Below are 18,259 nucleotides of genomic sequence, written 5' to 3'. Positions count from 1 at the left end.
TTCTGTGGAGTACATGGAAGAGCAAATGCTGCCGTCGTAGCACATTCTCTGACCTCAGCCATGCTTTGTGTTATACAGCTGTAAATGTCATAAATAAAAAGCAGATCCAGTGTTAATTTTTAACCTAATTAATGAAAATTTTCCCTTTGAAACCACAAATTAAATAGCAGCTGTACATATAGTTGTTTTTTATAGCTAGCGAAAATAATTATACATTACACTCAACTTTTTTTCCCCTTAACGAGGTGATGCTTGGCTGCACGCGGTGAGTTGTACAGCTGAAGGGCAAGATCTGGCTATTCTAATTCAATATACAGAAAACAAAGGCCTTGTAGAACTGTTTCTTTCAGATATTTAGCAACATCTGGAATACAGTTGTAGAACCCCCAAGTTACAAAGTGAAATAACAAAGAGCAAGGCAGGTTCCTTCAGCCTGGGGCTCAACATTCATTTATACTACTTGTTGTGTGAAAGACAAAAGTGGAGAGAATCAGAATTAAACTGGAAGCTAGCCATACGACAGCAGAAAATGTGGTCTTCCTGAAAAATCCTGCCTTGTAGAGGGAATCCCAGCTGTGGAAACATTAATCTCCCTGTCATGACTGGGCTGAGCCTTGTCTACCAGAGCGTTCCTCTGCTTCTCAGTAGGACCATGTTCAATGTTACCAAGCCATCTTGAGGTTCACACTGTAATTGCCGGTCTCGCTGAACTCCACTACCAGTACAAAGCCTTAGCAGAAAAAAATCGTAGTGGAAAAGCTCGGTTTTCTGAAGTCACATGCAGAACAACCCTGCCCCCCCTGCCCTTTGCATACGCAGCCCCAAACAGGAGCTATTTGCTAATCTGTGGGCTACTAAATTTAGCTAGTTCCTGATAACTGAGATGGCTCACAGGCCTGATTTGTACTGCTGGTCACCAGTGAGACCACTTCTAGTTAGGTAACACCAGTTAGCTAATATAAAACTAGTTAAAACCAATTGAAAGTGTCAGCTGCTCTGTATTGTAGCTTTTTTTTTTATTAATTAAGCATACTGTAAAGAATTTTCTGGTTTTAGCTAAAAACGACACATCTCTCAGGATTATTTCAGTCTTCAGAAGAGCTGATCTGGGAGATATTTGTTCACAGACAACATGTGAGAGACAAAAGTAGAGAGAATGTGAAATTATACTGGAAACTAGACCTGCCACAGCAGAAAATGTGGTCTTCTTGGAAGATCCTCCCTGGTAGAGGAGGATCCTAACATTGCTCCCATGAAAAGCCTTCAGCAATGTGTTTGTAAATCATTGAATCTAGTCGGCAAAAAGACAGGTCTGAGTATTAACCATGCACGGGGCTGGGTTAGAGGGATTAGTGTAATTCGGACTGCGTATAGCTACCGTCTTGATGAGGGGGTGGGAGGAAGAGGGTAGCACAGTTTTGTCTCACATGAAGTAGAGTGTAAGTGATTTGTCATACAGAGTGATGACCCGTCTAGCCTTTCTTCTCCCAGGGAAATCCAGACTTTACTAGAAACGGTGATAAATTTCATGGGGTTGATGCCGAAATCTGGACTAATGTCCAGCAGATTTTGCCTGATGTTGAAGAGTTGAAGCTGGACATCCAGTCAGCCTCACTTCCTCTGTTAATGAAGAGAAATAAGCTCATTCAAAGGCATTTCAGCTCTTCGGTTTTATCACCATCTCGAGATGCCTGGGGTAGGGTTCCTCTCGGCTGACGGCTCTCTGAAAGCCTACTCTATGTTAACTATCCAGGCTTCTTGAGAAATCAGTGAAGACAGACAGACACCCATTGTCTCAGACACTTGTCTTTGAAGAGCTGGACTCCTCCAGAGATGTCAGAGAAGACATCTCCTGATGGCCTATCCAGGAAGGCTGGATGGTTTCCAGCCCTTCATTTGACTTAAGCTGGGTGAGAGGAAGTTTACCACTAAGGGCTGGATAGCACAGCCTCCATCAATGATGTAAGAAGTGGCCTCGTAAATTTTAGGAGGGTGCTGAAACTAACCTGACTGATTTTTTTCACGTGCTTGTATAGGTGGTTCCAGTTCCCACCCTATCCCTCTTAACTGCAAGTGATGTGGAGCACAGAATTTCTGTTTTATGAACCAGTTTTATATTGTAATACCGAAGCACTGAAAATAGAAAAATTCTGAGCAATTCAAGTATTTCTTTTTAAGATTCAATATTATTTGCATTGATATGTATAATATGCATGTAAGATGTAGATTATGTGCGTATATTATAAAGATATACTGTGTACTACATCTGATATTGAAAAAAAAAATGCAGATCAGTGTCCTGTTTTGCAAACATCATCACAGCCTTTTCCCACTTTTCTCTTAGTTTCATTAATGCAATGCAGTTTGTGAAGTGTTTTGATTTTTATATTCCATTTTCCTATAGGATGGCTTTAACTTGGGAAAAAAAAAATCTCATAATTCTGCTCTTGTGTATTAGTCATAGACTTTAAAGGGAGTATTTATTATCATGTAATCTCAAGTTCTGCATAACAGGCTGTGAAGTAGCAAACAGTAGTTCTTATACCTAAAATAACTCATGTTCTTCAGAAAGAGATTCAGCTTTGTTTTGAAGATCGTGAGGAGCAAAGAATTGTGTTCAGAATTTAATGCTTGACTTCTGAACAAGGTTTTACTCTCAGTTAGCAAATTCCTTGAAGCTTCCTAAGGTGACAGCAAACTGTAGCATTGGCTTTGATTAGAGCCACATCAAATATTTGCGTTGGAACCTGACACCACATGAACTTTGCTCAGCCTCACTTTTCACTGCAATGTTGATGTTTAATAAATATTCATGAAAACCATAATTCCAGTTTGGAACCAACATTGGTTTCCTATAAAAGCCACTGAAACTTGTGATTTAAATGTAAAAGCAGCATAATAATGGCTCTTTTGGCTGAATGTCTCCTTTAGACTTGGAGTAAATGAAACTCTCAGGGTATTTGCAGGTATGAAGGTAAAAGGAAAAACTCACGCAAATCCTTACGAACTAAGACAGAGGAGTTTTGCACAGCCTGAAAGCTCAATTCTTCTGTGTCAGGGGAACTTCACATCCCAAAGCAAAATGTAATTTCAACCTGCTTGCTTGGCTGGTTGCGTTAACAGCTGGAAAAACCCATTCAGTACAGACACTTCAAAGTGCATTTCCAGCCAGCCCCTAGACGCTTGGTGGCCTGGCCAGAAGATGGCAGGCGTGTTTTGTGGGAGGAAGGAAAGTGTGCCAAACAGGCAGGTGTTCTGCTTGCAAGAATAAAGTAATTCACAGTCAAGACTAGAAATGTTAACATTATTTTCATTATCCTTGTAATGATTAAACTGTAAGATAACAAAAGATAACAAAACCTGCAATAATTGACAGCTGCACGTGTACAGGGGGAGGGAAGAAGCGCTTGGGGAGGCAAGCCCCTCTGACCCCACTGGCATCACTGATGTGGGACGTGCTCCCGAGTGACGCAGCACGGTGCCAGTCTTGCACCTGTGCTGCCCCACATTTAGTGTCTGGCTCTGTAATAGCACAGGTCTGAAAAAGCCACGGAAGAATCCCACACAATTAGGTTACAAGTATTAACCCAACGCCTCCTCCCAATCCTGGGCTTTCCGATCCAGCATCCACTCTCACAACTGGCAGGAGAGGTCTTTTCTTGCCTTATGAAATGACAGTGAATTATAATCCACTGTTAATTCTTTGCTTTGCTCTGCTCTGTTACTATGTCCTTCTTTCCTTCCATAACTTTGGCATGGGGAGGGGCAAGGATTAGCATGCAATGAATTTAGATGCTGCTTTACAGTTTGACACTTTCCCCTCTCATTTATCAAAGACTCACAATTTCTGAATCCTTTCCAGAACTGCAAGCAGTCCTTTTACTTTCTTAGAAGTAGAATAATTCTGCCTAGTGTTTCAGCCATTGGTAACTGGATAAAGCTCTTAGTTTATCAACTCATTTTTGAGTTGGCTAGAAGTGCAAATTTAGGAGAGCAAAGTACTTGCTTCCCAGTAGGGGCTGAACATTCAGTTTCCACAAAGTTCCCATTCACTGACCTGGCATTCCTCAGTGTGGAAATACTCTGCGTTCATAGAGAAGACTAAGTTGAAGAAATACACATGCCGCTTAGAGCCAAATGTCATGATGCTCATAATGTCTCTGAACTTATGGGAGATCATTTCATGGTTTTGGAGCGGGACTGCAAGAAATGTGACTTTCTAGACCAAGGAGCTTTACTGTAATTTTTAGATACTCCACTCTACTAGAGAGGTGAACTGCTAACAGTGATTTTCATTTGTAGGCTTTAGCTGATCTTTCAGATATCCTGGGCACAGGTCACCGGTTCCCCCAAAGGTCAGGACAGAGGTCCTGAACGTAATTACATTTTGTAATGGAAACTGGCATAGGGAGCAAAGGACAGGGTTGTGACGAGATGCGGTAATATTACATAGACATTTGTCAAAGGTTTTAGGGCCAGACTTGTTATATCACTGTAATCCAGCTAAGATGTCACAGATGTGTGACTAACTGAAGCCAAGTCATTGTTCTCCAGGACAGAATGAGCCTCCTGTGTCAATGGAGGTGGTAACAGGAATGCTGAGGAAGCTATGTGAGAAGTTGCTACTAGTGAGGAATCCAAGAGTCTTAAATTAAGAATTTGATTAATTGTGGATGTGCAGTTTCAACAGGAGATTCAAAGGCTCAAAATATTTCCCATTGCCGCAGACTTTTTTTGGTGGGGTGGTATTGTGGGCTTCAATCTACATTTCAGTCGTGACCTGCGCACACGGTAGTGACTGTACACAATGGTGCAGAAGTGTGCTGTTTGAGTACTGCTAACGCTTGCATTGGAATCTTCAGACCAGGTCACCCAGGAGCTACATTCACTTACGGACCAGACAGAGAATGGATCTGAATGGAAGTTCAGTCTTCCGTCATTGCTCAGGGTGGGCTGAAACACTAAGGCTGTCCAAAAACTCCGGTCTATACAATCACTTTGTTTGCAGTGGAGCTAAAGAGCGGGGAAGCATTTTTGGGAAAGGCAGCTGATACAAACAGAATAGAACATACCACAAAGAGGGGAAAGGGGTTTTTTCCATGCATTTTCATTATGGCTAAGACTTTTGTTAACTTGATTTCCATACGCATATTCTGAGCAGCTAGGATTGTCATGAACAAGGAATGAAATGGAAGCTTTAGATGTTTCAGTACTCAAAAGTATATGTGGAAAGGGTACAGGAATAATAGATTTTTTTCTGCTTATTTGAAAATACTGCAGCCTTACAAGAAGTTTCAAATATTCCTGCAAAGGATGGTGTTATACATGAGATTGAAGAAGAAGGCATAGCCCCCTCAGCCTCATTACTTCATGTAATATAAGATTTATTTCTTTTCATTAAAAGCACTGCAGCCTTCAAACAAAAACATATCCATATACCAGTTGATTTTTTGAGGAAAAAGTGTCCAGTGGTGATCACATTTTCTGCATTACCTTTGAGGGCAGGAAAAAAAGAGGATGACATAATATGCAGTAAAGGATTATTCAATTAGGTGTTACAGACAGCTTTCCATCTACAAAGGCAGCTCAGCACAGAGATGAGCTTTCTAGTGAGTTGTGGAAATTCTGCCACTGATGGTTTTTACAACAGCAGGGTAGAAAAATAGCTAAAAGGAATATTCTTGATGCTTTTATCCTAGTATAGCAAGAGTATGGATAGTCGTTATTCATTTCAAACAACTTAGCATATTGATATTTCTGGTAATAGCAGATGGTGATGAATTGAATCAAAATTACTACGAATACCTATTTAATAACTTGCATCAGTGTACTGACTGAACATTCATAATTAATATCTACACAGAAAATGATGGAGTGTTTCTAACATTTGTATTATGCCACTATGATGTGTTCTGTTCTGTCCTATTCTATTCAGCTACACAGCATCGTTTCATGGTGCATTGAACTGGAAAAGGCATCCTGGAAAAAAATCTGGAAGGAAAAAATGTTTCCCTTCTACTGGCTGGGCAGTTCCTCAGTCCAGCACAGTGTTTCCACACAAGCCATGTGCTGGTACTGCTTTTGAAGAAACGTTTCTGGAATTGCACCCTCAGTTTTCCCCAGATAAAGTCTTCAGATACCAACTATGGAAAATATATTTGTCTGGCATGACAATTCTTACAAAAGGATCTTTGTTTGCAATGTCAGCAAAAAATATGCTGTATTCTCCTTTCTGAGAGCCAAATTCTTGGTCCCTACCCAGAGTCTAATTAAACAGGATTCACTCCTTACTGCTCCGTGCTGTGAGAAACCTTTTCAAGGAGCAGCTCTATCTCCTGAATGCCCCCTCCTAATATTCCCAGGTGTTTCAGCCAGGGTGTCTGTAGTGCTGCTGTATGAGTCATGCTCTCTCCCGTCAACCATCTCTGAAATCCTTTCAAACAGGAGATGATGTGTAGTGCTTGCACTGGCTTTAGCAGGATTTGGATCAGGCCATCTGGGTAAACTTTCTTGATCTGTTTGAACTGATGGACTTCTGTGCTGCTGGTGAAATGGGTGGTCCCGTGTTTTATCTCCTGGCAACACGGTTCAGTGGCCTCCCTTTATCCCAGCATGGAGCTCATGTGGCTATAGAATGAACCAGACTATGGACTGAGCATCCTTTTTTCCCCCCCAGATTAGTTCCCTAATTTGGATTATCACTTGAACACACAATTGCAACTGCTTGCCTGAGGAAGAGGATGGGATCATGAACAAGAAGCAGGGGTAAGGACAGATCCACCTCATTGAGCAGTGGTGGACATCCTTTGACAACTTGATTATGCTGCTTTTCATCATCTGTGTCCAAAAAACTTGCAGTTCACATATGTAAAGATTGTAACTATAGAAGCTAACAGCTTCAGTAACTTTTCCATTATCTTTTTTTAACTGGAAGGAATATTTCTTGGGAGTCAGAATTGGACTTTTTAACAAAAGCAAAATACTGAAATAAAAAAAAAAAAAACAATCCTGAAAAACCCCTGTAATCCCTTTCAGTGAGGCTCTTCACAGGAAAAAACAAGTGTCATATGGTCTGACTGGCTCATACTCTTAACCATGCATGCTGTTGGTGATGGTGGGAGAAGGGGAACAAAGCCATGGAAAGAGCTTGGATACATTAGACCTCAGAGTAATGTATGGGACTATCAAGGACTGAGTGGCCCATTCCATTATTATTGTCTCTCTGCCTCAGATTTTTGTAGCACTTTGTTTGTTTGCTTGCTTTTTTTTCAGAAGCCAGTTTACAAATAGAAACTGTCATGACTGGAATGTTTTTCTTCTTGTCTTGGAAGACAACATCTGTGAGAATTATAAATGTGCCACTGAAAAATGATTCATAGGTATGTGTGTGAACTTTGTGTATTCCAAAGCCAAAGTAATCTCTAGAAAATACAAAGTAATTGTAGCCATTGCCCAAAGTCTGTTATACAGAGACCACCTATAGCTTTGGTATTGTTTCATATTTGTTCAGCATTCTTAGAGCCATTTTGAACCACCCATTCCTGTTCCCACCCAAGTTATGTTGCCAAATTTAATCAATATTCCATTTCTGTAAAGATTTTTGTCTCAGCACCTGGCATAATACACTGTTTTTACATTTTCCTCTTTCAGATTTTATATAATGGAATAACATTTGGCCATAAGGCCAAATTATCAGCTGTTGTCATATTGTTGAGCTCAGTGGAATTAAGAAAACCAGCTGAGTCCATGACAAATGGGGAAAGTTTCTACAGAATTTACATTATTTGTGTTTGATGACACAAAATCAAGGAGAGGTATCTAAATCTAAATGTTTTTCTTCAGCTCAAGAGAAAATGACAAGAACAACTGCCATTTAACTTGCTTTCTTGTACTGTAACAGCAAGCATTTCATTAATAGAGGTAATTTGTATCAAATTTCTGTTCTAGTAATACTGTGGTGTGCACTGCCTGGTCTGCAAACAGTGCATATTCAGTTCATTTCAGATGGAAGCTACCTGTCAGTGATTTCACCTTAGTCAGTGGAAATTGAATGAACTGAGGGATAGGATTTGCAGCTCTTTTATTTGAAATTAAGTCCAATAGGACTTTATGTCTCTGACATAAACATTATAGTGATAGGTGCCAAGAATTACTTAAGTGAGACATAAATACTTAAGAGAAGCTGATTTTCTTACCTGTGGTAGTTCTGAGCCTTCAGTACTCATGCTGTCTTTTGGAAACATCACCGTTTTCAACAGATTCCTTAGTTTTCTGATATATCTCCTACTACAAGCCCTCCTTCTCCAGTTGTGTTCTTCAGTCTGTCGTCCATCACTGATCTCCATCCTGGTCATCGCTCCAGTCACTATCAAATCTTAGCAGCTTTTTTAAAGGAAGTAATAAAAAATATATGCGTATTATACCTGTATACGCATACCTGTATAAAATAATCAGATTTGAAAGCATTTTCTTTTGTAGCTCCTATATTTCTCTGCACTATCCTTTCTCCATTATACTTAATGTAACTATACTTCTAAAATATATTGTGCGCAGTGCATCTTTCTATAAAATCTAAGATGCACATTGTGAGCTATCTGACAGTTAACAACAGGGAAATTACAGGTCATATAAACCTGGCCAGGATAAAAGTGTTAACCAATAACACACAGAGAATGTTCCTGGGTTGGACTAGGGGGATTAAACAACATGAGCTGATTATGCTAATTTTCTTCATCTCTTAATGTCTTTGGATTGCTTCATTGAAGTTGACAGAAGAATTCCCAGTGATTTATGTGGAGAGGTATTTCACCCTTCATTTCCCAGAAAGTTGTCTGCTTTCTATGATAAGTACAGTAAGTATCTGCACATAATAAGTATGAATTTCTTCTCTTTTCAGTCAAACACTTTGTGTCCAAGAATTCAGAATACAACAGTAAATGTTGTTACACAGAGTTGGTTTTGCCTCTAACCAACCACTACCACAAAGTTTAATACACTAACTGTTACTTTCTAGCACCAAATACCTGGCAGCTTTTTACTATAATGTTAGACAAGGAAAGTGAGTCATATACTCTCCTTGCCTCTGCACAATTTCTCATTCAAGCCGTTTTCAAACTCATCTAGTGTTCACATTATTTAAGCAATTAGCCATATGAAACATCTTGTTCTCACTTCTTCGTCCCTGAAAAGTACTATTCCACCAGATAAGTCCATTAAGTTCCCATTCTGGGACACACTATCAATCACCTCTGCTGCCATGTACAGAGAGGTGGTTGGAGCAAGGACCAATTTGCTGTTTCCTAAATGCCCCCCACTTCCATGTGTGCTTAGACATCATTAGAGATGATAAATAAGGTAATAAAATAAGCTGAACTATAACCAGGAAGAGAAAGAAAACCTCCTTCCTTAGCTATTAGCTGCTTTTTACCATCCTTTTTAATCTTCACTTATGTAAAGCAGGAAGATTAGCTTAAGCAAGCAGTTACAGCAAGAGGTGGGAGCCAGCAGGTTTTTAGGATTCATTTATCTCATAATGGGCTATTGAAAGCGATTGCCGAGCCTCTCCTAATCATTTTAAGACATAGGCCCACAGCTGAGTGCAAGGTATAACATCTTGGTCCCTTGAAGTAATGAGAATTTTGCAACTTAATTCACTGGGGCAGGATTTTGTGTTAATGTCTCCTTCCATTCCTACCACTTGTTTTGTCTGCTGGAGTCAGTTCCAGGCTGGCACGGATTTCCTGGCAAGGTGGTTCTCCTGGGGGAGGATGAGAGGGTAGCAGCTGCAGTTTTGGTACTCCCTGGTGTGGTGTGGTTCCATGTCACTTGATGGGTGTGAGCCTTCAGAGCCCTCCTCCCCTTCTCCAGGCCAGCGTAATGGCTGGATGCAGATCTGAGTAATGCCTCTCTCCCATCGTCTTTGTTAACTCATCAGGTGTTGCAAAAACTGTGATGGCTGTCGATTGTTGACATGAAAGAAAAACAAACTCCTACTGAGGCTTTACTTGCTTTTAAAATAAAACGAAGGCAGAGGACCATGCACAGTGGCTCCCAAGTGGCTGGGCTCTGAGGCTGCAAGCTGATGTCTCCAGCTGCTAATGGATGTAGGTATAGGCACCGTGCTCTGCAGCTGCACGGACTGTTTGGGCTTTGCAGGCTGGGGATAGAAACACATCTGAGAGGTGCATCATTAGCCATGTCAACACTGGCCTCTTAGATGGCTTCTGAAGAGTGGAGTGACCTGTCTGCACTGGTCACCTTTGGGTGTACCCCACATAAACTTCAGCATCTTTTTAGTCCTTGCCCAGCCTCTTCTTTGTCTCAGCTACTGCAGGCTTGGACTGGGGTCTGGAAGACCTCAGGCTGTAATCCTCCTTGCTCCTCTTTCTCTGCTGCCCACCCAGGATCAGACCAGAAGTAATTGTATGCAACAGCCTCAGCCTCCTGAGATGACTGAATGGAGTAGGTTGGTCTTTCTCCACTGTAACATGTGGCTAACCTTAACTTACTGTGGATAAAGTTATTGCAGAGTATCACCTGGCAGCATCACATGTGCCACAGATATTATCCTCTCTAATGTAACACATTCAAGTTCCTCTGTTGCTTTCCCAGAAGTAATTAGAAAACCACTTTAAGTAGAAAGAATAAATTCCTATAAAATCCCACATTTTCAGATTGCTTTAAACCATTTCAGCTGCTAATACAGTATCATTGACTTGGACACTGGAGCTTCATGGCAGATAACAGAAGAAGAGATTTGGAATGAGCTAATTTAGTATGGGATATTTCTGTCAGTAAACAAGCAGGAACACATTCCATCAATTTAGAATCTGTAAAACTGAATGTCCACAGCAAAAGCTGAGAAAACTGCTTTCTTCTTTCCCCACAGGGGTGTCTTAAAAACAAATAGGAACTAAGGTAAAACTTAAAGAGTCTCATTTTCACACATAACCAAAATTCCTCTTCTGGGTTGGAATTCAGCTGAGGTGCTAATGAATCCTTCCATAGCATCAGAAACTAAGTCTGAACAACTGCATTTTAACGGGTTCTTTCTGATTCTGATGAGAGTCCACAAAAAAATTCAGCAGTGACATTCCAACATTAGAATATATTCCAGGGCAAGGAAATTTAGAGAACAGCAAGTTTGAAACCACCACACAGTACAAAAAATAAGCTTCTGAGTTTCATAATAATTAATGAAATCTGCATAAAGATACACTATTCCTTTCAGCCCACTATGCACGGTAAAGTGATTATCTCAAAATTAGGAGTGTTTGAAGACAGTTAATGGTAAAGATGCCACGAACCTTCACAGGAAAAATATTGACAGTAGGTTTCACTCCCCCTCACCATCTTCCCTCCTCCACAACTAGCAAAAATAACATGAAATGTCAAGCACAACATCAAAATAATTGAAGGGTGATTTGCTGTTCCTAAAATATTTGTAGCCACATAAACCATCAATTTATATATTATTGCCCGCACATGTGTCTGGCTGATGATGCATGCAAGCCAAAAGATATTTCTAAGTCCAGCTGTTTCTCTTGATACTGCAGACCAGAAGTGTGAGTGGAGTGGGTCATCAGAGAAAGGCCCTGGTGTGCTGGTGGAGTTCCTTCTGAGACTTGAATTATGAGAATGAAAAGACAAAAGAATTGGGACAGTTAGTGAATGTAGGAAGAAGGGAAAAAGGAAGCTAATGGGGCATCCTGCAGGGCTGTGAAGCTGAGAATGAGAAATTTTATATTAATGAAGATGATGGTGAAAAGGAAGTGCTCCAAAAAAGGAATAAACAAATGACACCCAGTTTAGAAAGTGTGGGTGGCAGGAAGAACAGTGACACCATTAGTCACAGATAAAAGAAGTGAGGGGACAGGTATGTTAAGAAAGATGTTGAGTTCAGTCACTACTGCACTGCGTCTATGCAGTTGCATAAAGCCAGTCAGTAAAAGAATCTTATTATATGTCAAGGAGAGAAAATTGTCTTCATTCATGGACTTCAGAGGCTTCAAAAAAAAGAGTTTCCCTATCATTTACTCATAGAGTTATATAGCAGGAAAAGATGAAATTGGGATAGGGTCAAAGAAAAGCAAGTATCAGTAAATATTACATTATATTATATGATATGATAGACTATTCCAGTTCGAAGGTACCTACAAAGATCATCTAGTCCAACTGCCTGACCAGTTCAGGGCTGACCAAGTTAAAGCATGTTATTAAGGGCATTGTCCAAATGCCTCTTAAACACTGACAGGCTTGGGGCATCGACCACCTCTCTAGGAAGCCTGTTCCAGTGTTTGACCACCCTCTCGGTAAAGAAATGCTTCCTGATGTCCAGTCTAAACCTCCTCTGGTGCAGCTTTGAACCATTCCCACGCGTCCTATCACTGGATGCCAGGGAGAAGAGGTCAGCACCTCCCGCTCCACGTCCCCTCCTCAGGAAGCTGTAGAGAGCAATGAGGTCACCCCTCAGCCTCCTTTCTCCAAACTAGACAAACCCAGGGTCCTTAGCCGCTCCTCACAGGACATGCCTTCCAGCCCTACCACCAGCTTTGTTGCCCTCTTCTGGATGAAGGCCTTTAACATCCTTCTCAAATTGTGGGCCCAGAACTGCACACAGTATTCGAGGTGAAGCCGCACCAACACTGAATACAGCGGGATAATCCCCTCTTTTGACGGCTGGTTGTGCTGTGTTTGATGCACCTCAGGATGGGGTTTGCCCTCTCAGCTTCCAGGGCACACTGCTGACTTGTATTGAGCCTGCTGTCGACCAGCACCCCCAGATCTCTTTCTGCAGGGCTGCTCTCCAGCCATTCCTCTCCCAGTCTATACTTGTGCCTGGCGTTACTCCATCCCAGGTGCAGAGTCTGGCATTTGGACTTGCTAAATTTCATCCAATTATGTTACATTCTATTATATTATATTACATCGCATTATATTATATTAATTTATTTTTGCTGAATGAAACAGCTCAGCTGAAAAGAGCTAAATATTTATGTGGATGAGGATTTGGACATGGATATGAATATGGAAAATGGATATGAACTTCTATGTTTCAGGAGATGAGGAAACCATTAATGGCACATGGTTAAGATGACATTTATCTTTTTCACATTGTTGCCTAATATCTTTCTCACTGATGACAATCAGACACTGGACAAGATAATCAAGGATCTAACTGGCATAGCCTAATTTGGTATGATAATTCTCTTGGGATCTAGAAACAAGTTTTTAAATTCATGTAACTGACTTTTCATTTAAATTACTTTTATTTTTGCAAGTTTATCAAGTAATGCAAACTTCCAAGTTTGCTACTTTGAATGATCACCTGAAGAGCTAGGTGTTTTAGTGGTCAAATGTAGCTTTAATTTTAAATTAAAGAGGAACACAGAGACCAGCCAGTTTGGAAATGAAATTTTACAGTTCATTGTATCTGAGCTTGTGATTCTTTAGCTGTAGTGAAACGCCGATATCAGTATGCAGAAGCATTTGCTCCCTGTAAAATAATGTAGATTTCTCCAACATCTGTGGAGGAAATGATCTTCAGAGCTTTGTGGTCTACAAATCACCATCACATGACTATACAAAAATAACCCAGTGGAAAATCTCTATTAAGAGTTAACAGCACATGTTCTTTCTCTCCAAAATCTCCCTCATTTTTATCATAGGCATAACAAATGTCAGATGAAGAAGAGATTTTTAAAGTAAATGGGGAAAAGAAGAAGAGGGGAATTTCCAAACTTTCAGCAAAAGGCCCGGCTGTGACTGTTACTGTATGGCATGCTGTACGCTTTTTATTTGTGTTTTTAAATAAGTATTTTCTTTGGAGAGGGCTGACAATTTTTAAAATCATGATTTTCCCGTATTGAAGAATACTTACAGAAGCTGCTCCTCTTTCGCCTGTATCTGTCCCAAGCTCGTATAGGATTGATTTTGTATATTCCACAATGGAAACCATAACAAGCCTAAAAATGAATGAAATTATTAAAAAGCATTCCCCTCTGTCACCATTTCTTCCAAAGCTCTGCTTTTTCTTGCTAGGCTCTGCTTGCGAGAGCTACCCTTAATCGCCTCCGGAAGGAGCTGTGCTTTAACCTTGCCACCGTTTTGAGGAAAGCCCTACTGAGTTTAGTTGGATAGCTGCCTGGAGATGGGCTTTAGATCTAAATTTGCTACAGGATTCTGAGTAACCAGCTGAGAGGGGCTATTTCAGCAAAGAGGTAGAGTTCACATTGCTAATGAGACCATATTTAGCGTGCATAGAGAACTTCTGCATGGCTGGAACAAATCTGGCCCTCTCTAAGGATGGTAGAAAAGACTTCATGTTACTTGATCATTGTCTTAGGAAGTATTGTAATTGGTAAATGTATAAATAGATAAAAGGAGATATGCACAGTGTATCAATATTCATTACTAACCTAAATAGTTTATATTGATACACAGTTTCAAGCACACTTAAATAAATGGGAATATTTTGAAATCTACCCAAAACATGATACGGTACATTTGTTCTTAACATCTCTATTTGTTACTAGGGAGAGGTGGTGGCCTCTAGCGGACTCTGTATAGGACTAAGGCAAAGCTGAGGCTTCAGGGCAGATGTAATTGCTACTATCAGTTTTCAGAAACCTATGGCACACTGCAGACATGCTTTCTCAATTTTAAACTCGGTTGGAGCTATTGTGTAGACAAAGCTTTAGGTGCCTTGGACTTTTTCTACTGAATTTTTTAAAAGCCATTTTTAGAAGGCTTTAAAGCCAATTCAGGCTGCTTGGAACATGACCTAACGTGGGACTTCAATGGCTTTAAAAGCAGGATTAGCTGAAATACTTTCAAACCTGGCTTGAATTTTTCATATTATGGTAGATTTTCCAAGTAAGGTCTAACATTTCTTCCAATCCTGTATGGGAGTCCCCTATGTTTGATCACGTAATGGGACATGTGACTTTGCACGCCCATGGCAGGGCTGTCCATCTGTCCAGTGGGTCCCAGTTTGGGCTGTAGGCCCGTGTGTCAGATCACACAACAAGGTAAGCCTGCATCATTAATCATGGTGAAAATCTACAGCTGAGGGCTTTGGCTTCTGGAAGGGCTCTATGGCATCAGGCACTGCTGTGTAATGATCCACAGCTGCAGAGCAGGGCAGCTCACCTGTCCCTACACAGAAGCTGCAGCTGGTAAAGAGATCTAAGATGCAGCTGGCAAACAGATCCCAGCACCTAGCCTGTGGGATCAAAAAGCAGGAGAGAGTCTATGTGGCTGTACAGCAAGCACCTGACCTAGAAGTGCCACAGCAGAGGATGATGAAAAGGGAATCAAATGAGTAAATCTCACATGCAGTGCATGAGACTGGGCAGGTCTTAAATCAGCGATTCACTATTAAGTGTTTTCACTGCTTGTAAAATAAAGTGGAAGCACCTCCTTCTAGTGAGAATTAATTCACTGATGTTTGTCTACCTCTTTAGAAGTATAAAGTGCTATATAAATGTGTTATCAGAACGGCAAGAGGAAAATTTACCTCTGAGTCCTTGGTTGTTGTGTATTCTTATCACTGGCGTTTCATAATGGTTTCAGTATCAAGGCTGTTGATAGGATAGTCAATGCCAGACTTCATAGAATCATAGAATCATAGAATCATTTCAGTTGGAAAAGACCTTCAAGATCATCAAGTCCAACCATCATCCATGCCCCCTAAACCATGCCCTGGAGTACCCTGTCCACTCGCTTTTTGAATACCTCCAGGGATGGTGACTCAACCACTTCCCTGGGCAGCCCATTCCAATGTTTGACAACCCTCTCAGTAAAGAAATTTTTCCTAATATCTAACCTAAATCTCCCTTGCCTCAACTTGAGGCCATTTCCTCTTGTCCTATCTCCAGCCACCTGACAGAAGAGACCAACACCCACCTCACTACAACCCCCTTTCAGGTAGTTGTAGAGAGCGATAAGGTCTCCCCTCAGCCTCCTCTTTTCTAGACTGAACAACCCCAGTTCCCTCAGCCGCTCCTCATAAGACTTGTGCTCAAGGCCCCTCACCAACTTGGTTGCCCTTCTCTGGCACAAAGCTCTCCGAGTCGGGGCCTTACTCCCTCACAACATTTGCAGTGCTGCAGCAATCATACTTCTGTGGATATTTTGAACTAGTAAGACAAATAAAAAAAAATAGTGCTTATAATTTAATCCTTACAGATGATTATGTATTACATTCTCATGAATATGTATGTTCTCCCATATGTCTACCCACAGAATTTTACCTATTTGGTATTAATTCTATACTTCTGTGTAATCGGATCCTTATAGAAGATCTTTCTACATACTGAGCCAAGCTTTTTTCTTTCATTTTATGATATAAAGTAATCCCACACAGGCTGTATTTTTTCCTTGACTGTTAAATCTGCTATTGAGCAATTCCCTTCCTGACGATTTGCTGAGAATGCGATGGAAAAAAGAGAAGTTTCAGTCAGATCTTCCAAATCAAGAGAGAACACACCCAGAGGTAAAGTGTATACACAAGTAGAATTCAAAACAAGTTCTGTAACATATTTTATACATAATTTCATATTCTATACAAGAAATGCAAATTTTGAGATGATCCTGGATGATTGTGTTACAATTGCATAGAGCTCTCTTAAGAACTCATGAAGATTTGTTTTTTTCTTAATTAGATTCTTGGCCCTTATATTTTCTTTTACAATAAGATGCTTTTATTGCACAATAGCAGAGTAATAGGGCTTTTAAAGGGTGTAGACTTTGTTTCCCTGAATTGTACAGGGTGGTTTAAAGGGGCCTTATCATAATAAAAAAATTAAGCCTTTGATCTTGTTTTTTGCCAAACACTAGCAGTATGTGTGGTAAAAGGTTAATTTCAGTCTTTAAGTCTTAGATCTGTATTTAAGATCAAATGCACTCAGAAATCCATTAAGATGGAAAGTTTAATTATTAAGACAGTTTGGAAATTTGGCATAGTTTGTTCAAAACACTTCTAGAAACCTTAATTTACTCATTTGATTATAAACAATGTTTACAAATAGAGTTGTAAAGTCAAAATTGACACATGTGCTACCAGGTTACTCTGTAAGCACCTCTGAGCTTCAAATTGGAGTACACGTGCACCTAAATTTCTGGTGTCTCGGTTGCTATCTGATCTTCAGACGTGCTGAGGATCACCCTAATGTCATTTGAAGTTGATGAGGATCGTAACACGAAGCAAACCTAAAAGTTGTATGCAAGCAGTTGCAAGGTCTCTCCACCATATAGAAATACTCCAGCCTGGGCAATCACTAATAGTTTTAATGACTCTCATGATACAATAGAGTGGGGGTTTTGAGAGCTCAAGTCTAAAGTTTACATGACAGTCTCTTTTTTTTTTGTCTTTTTATGTAAGTTTCTAGTCATTGTGATTATGATAAAAACCTTGAAAACATTAACAGAATGTACTTTACAAGCCCCAAACTCCCAAAGAATAATAAAAAAAGAACACAACCTAAAAAGCATTTTATAAAGAGGAAGCAGTACAACTTTTAAGTAAACCTCTGATCTAGGTGCAGGCTGTAGGCTCATTTTAAAATGTCCAGTATCTTCCATATTCAGAATCTAAGCAAGAGCTGTAGGTAAGTGGGAAATGGCTGACAGAGGCTGTATCAGAATAAAAAACTATAGAATTATTTTGATACTAATTCTCTGAAGCTATTACCAGTTTATAGATGTGTTAACAAACTGCTCTTCTTGTATTCTACCCCCAAAATCCTGTATATGTGTTTATAGATCTCTTTGGCCAGCCACACTTTGGGAATGAAATTACCCAGCCATGGAAGAAACAACTGTACCTTTCTGTGCTGTGGAAAACCAAAGGCAATACTGAAGACCTGGTTCTTTCTCCTTACGTAATCACATAATTAGCTTGCATATGGGAGAGACGGAAATCTGGAAAAACTGTGTTGCGATGACTGGTATTATCACTGCTATGTTACTGATCATTTACTTTGCTTGTAGCCACACCAAGAGCAAAACTTCTGCTCATGATTCCACTTGTATTTCTAAGTGGCATTGCAATCTCTAGTTTGGAAGCTGCTTCTCTGGAGAACGCCATATCCCTAATATGTCTACAGATGAACATTTGCCTTGGGTCCTTAACATCGTGTCTGCATTACCACCTATTTTTGTCAAGCACAATGTGCTTTCAAACCCCCCCCAGGCATAATTTTGTAAACCACTTAAAAATCACATTTGTTAGTGGCAATACAGCAGAAAATAACAATGC

At 40.3% G+C, this 18,259-nt stretch overlaps 1 protein-coding gene across 14 annotated transcripts in view; it reads right to left on the bottom strand.

Moving 5' to 3' along the window:
• The window catches only part of RNF139 (ring finger protein 139), a 41,882-nt gene that overhangs the window by 13,652 nt on the left and 9,971 nt on the right, over positions 1-18,259 (bottom strand). For 9 of the 14 annotated variants that reach the window (XR_008235212.1, XR_008235213.1, XR_008235210.1 and 6 more), the window contains one exon: positions 16,058-16,139. The gene's annotated coding sequence lies outside the window, so the exon portion shown is untranslated. Of the gene's footprint in view, positions 1-6,728; positions 6,838-8,195; positions 8,383-13,879; positions 13,965-15,517; positions 15,612-16,057; positions 16,140-18,259 lie in introns of those variants that run through there. The other 5 variants (XM_052787280.1, XM_052787281.1, XM_052787282.1 and 2 more) reach the window with 5 other exon arrangements.

This window comes from Harpia harpyja, chromosome 5 (genome assembly GCF_026419915.1).
Source record: "Harpia harpyja isolate bHarHar1 chromosome 5, bHarHar1 primary haplotype, whole genome shotgun sequence".
Lineage (NCBI taxonomy): Eukaryota > Metazoa > Chordata > Aves > Accipitriformes > Accipitridae > Harpia > Harpia harpyja.
The sequence above is the reverse complement of the archived record's forward strand: the minus strand, read 5'-3'. Positions and strand labels throughout refer to the sequence as shown.